The sequence below is a fragment of the Alexandromys fortis genome, unplaced genomic scaffold, assembly GCF_014885135.2.
Source record: "Alexandromys fortis isolate MF-2015 unplaced genomic scaffold, M_Fortis_MF-2015_v1.1 scaffold_21, whole genome shotgun sequence".
Lineage (NCBI taxonomy): Eukaryota > Metazoa > Chordata > Mammalia > Rodentia > Cricetidae > Alexandromys > Alexandromys fortis.
The window spans coordinates 12,159,742-12,162,802 of record NW_026067905.1 but is presented as its reverse complement, the minus strand read 5'-3'; the positions used below and the strand labels follow the sequence as shown (position 1 = coordinate 12,162,802).

At 45.3% G+C, this 3,061-nt stretch overlaps 1 pseudogene; it reads right to left on the bottom strand.

The window, feature by feature from the left end:
* Positions 1 to 2,099: 2,099 nt before the first annotated feature.
* On the bottom strand, positions 2,100 to 2,665 carry LOC126497410 (60S ribosomal protein L18-like; annotated as a pseudogene).
* Positions 2,666 to 3,061: the final 396 nt, after the last annotated feature.

Here is a 3,061-nt window from a genome sequence, read left to right as displayed (position 1 = left end):
GCAAGAGGCTGGAGATTGAAACACACAAAGACTCACAGACAGAGACATGGGTCATCCTTGAAACAGGAATGCCCCCTTTATTGTCCAGGGGCAGCTTATAAAGGGATCCTTAACTGATAGCCACGCCCCAGCCAAACCCACAAGAAACCACTCCCCTGCCATCACGAACTCCTGAGGGTCTCGTGGTCAGAGCAGCTGCAAGCATTACAAGTTGTTTACCAGAAATTCAGGATCTGGGGGGTTCACAGCTCCCAACACATTTGGACTTAGGAAATGTTATTCCGCTCTTTATTCTTTGGCTATTCCGTGGTCTTTTGTAGTTCCATGTGAATATCAGAATTGCTCTATTTCTGTAAAATATGTCAATGAATATTTAAGATGTTTTATAACACATTAATTATATATGACAATGAATTTCATTATAAGATTTATGCCATTGGATTTTTGGTAGGCGTTGCATCAATATACCCAATACTTTGAGAAGAATAGATGTTTTCTTAACATACTAATCTTAATGTCTCCAACCCTGTACTTATTTGTGTTTCACTCAGTTTCTTTCATCAAGGCCTTGGAATTTTTGGTACATTTGTCTTTTAGCCCCTTGGTTAATTTATTCCTTAAATATCTTACTCCTTTTGGTACAATTATAAATGAGATTTTTCTTAAATTTTCTCCCTCCCTTTTTCTCTCCTTCCTTTCCCCCTTCCTGCCCTTTCAGAGTCTCATGTATTCCAGACTAGCGGGCCTCGAACTCACTACACAGCTGACAAAGATCTTGAATTTTTGATCTTCATCCCTCCACCGACAAGTGCTGGGATCACAAACATCCACTACCACATCTGGGTTGTGCAGTGCTGTAGAGAAAATCCAGGACTTTGTGCAGGCTCGACGGCACTCTACCAGCTGAGTCATATTCCCAGCCCTTTAATTTCTATTTTAGGTAGTTCCTTTACCGTGTACAGAAGTGGAAGTGGCTTGTGTTGTGTCCTGGAGTAAAGAACTGATCATTTCCCACTGCTTGTTGGTTGAGTCTTTAGAGTTTACGTATGTAAGACTATGTCATCACAAAAACAATTTAATTTCTTCCTTTTCGATTTGGCTGCCTTTTACTATGACTACACTGGCTAACACTTCCTCCCCACCTTTCACTCCTTGTTCTGGGGACTGAACCTGGGGCCGTGTGCCTCTGAGCTCAATTTTGAACTTAAATTCTTCTTTTTCCTTGAGTCAATAAGCTTTTATTCCTTTTTGTTGTGCTTGGACTTGGTTTTTGTTTTGAGACAGGGTCTCAAGCTCAGGCTGGCCTTGAACTTGCTACGCAGCCAAGGATGACCTAGAACTAAATCCTGATCCTTCTGCTTCCACTTCGCAAGTGTTAGGATCCCAGGCGAGTACCCTCACACTCGGCTGAGTCAGCAGTTCCTACCCTGACTTCCCTGGCAACTTTTCTACTCTCTTCTGCGACAATTCTAGTTCAAACCCAGCATTTTTATTGCAACCTATAATCAAAGTGTGCAATCAAGCTAAATACGGTAGTGACATTCTAACTAAAATGAATAGTTACAATAAAATATAGTTGCAAAATATTGGCTCGGAGTTGATAAAATTAACCTTGCAGTCATTCAACAAAAGCACTCTTTCCCGGCTCGTCAGGATCGTGAAAAATATGTATCTAAGTTTTGGAGGTAGCAGCATGAAACTGAAAATAAGAATATCTTCCTCTTTCTGTAAAGTAGCAAAAGGGAGAGAAGGTGTAGGGGGAAGCAGGGAGAGGCGATGAACTGAAGACGAGCAGGAGTAGAGAAGGACAGCAGTTTCTCAGCAGGGCACCCGGCTGTCTCCGAGTTCCTGTGCGAAGCTGGAATCAGCGGCAGGGCGTTCGCCTAGCATCTTTGAGGCTCTGAGTTCAATCCCCAACACCACAAGAAACTAAAAGTAGTTAAATAAGACACAGCACAGTTTGTCGGGGTGGGGGGGGGGGGCGGAGAGTCAGAAAGAGACAGACAGAAAGTAATACACTGGGTAGCAGAATCAAGAGAGTTATTATTATTATTACTTTCAACATCCAAAGCTTTTTTAAATAACAGTAAGATCCAGGGTTAGTTTTTGTAGCCGTGGCTGGCCCTTTTGCCTCTGGCACGTTCAAACTTCCGGCCCTTGGAGCGGACGTAGGGTTTGGTATGGCTGTGGGGGTTCCTGGGGCCTTGCCAAAATGCCGGTACACCTCTCGGCTCTTCCGAGGTCCAGACAGGAGCACAGTGCCACGGCCCTTGGGAGACTCCAAGGCCATCTGGTCAAAGGTGAGGATCTTACCCCCAGCCTTGAGGATGTGACTTCGGGCCTGGCTGCTCACCCGCAGTGCACACACCTTCAGTTTGGGCACATCGAGAATCCTCACGTCATCTGTGACTGTCCCCACAACCACAGCTGTCTTGTTTTCTCTTCATCTTTCGGATCATCCGGGATAGGGACAGAGGTGGCAGAGGTGGCCGGTTGATGCGACTCATGAATAACCTTTTCAGCATAACCTGATTGAAGGTGGAGTTGGTTCGCCTGGCCGGAAACTTGTACAGCTTGACCAGCAGCGGCAGGTAGATGTCCTGGCTCTTGGGCTCCTTGCGCGCCGAACCTTTTGGTCCTTGTTGTGGCGGATGTCAACACCCATGATGGCGCCTCCTGCTTGGCCAGCTTATTATTATTTTGAAAACCAGGCCAGAGCTCTATCCCTGAGCTACATTGCAGCTCTCTCATGATTCTCTAATCCATGTAGCTATAACAATAAGTGAAATGGGATAAATTGTGTGGAGGCGCTTAAATGGTGCACACTTAGGTGTCCAATGCCTGTAGTCTCCCCATCTGAATCTGCATTTGTGCAGATGGTAGAACATTCGTGAACGATAAGTGCTCATCCATGCTACCCTTTACAGCCTTTCATTTCTGTTTGCTCGCCTGGTACTAACTCACTGGATTAGATGGCAAATTCAACAGGGTTCGTTGGTGGCTTTGAGCACCAACGGCAGGCCTTATGTGAACACCAGAAACTTCCTATTAGTTTGCACCC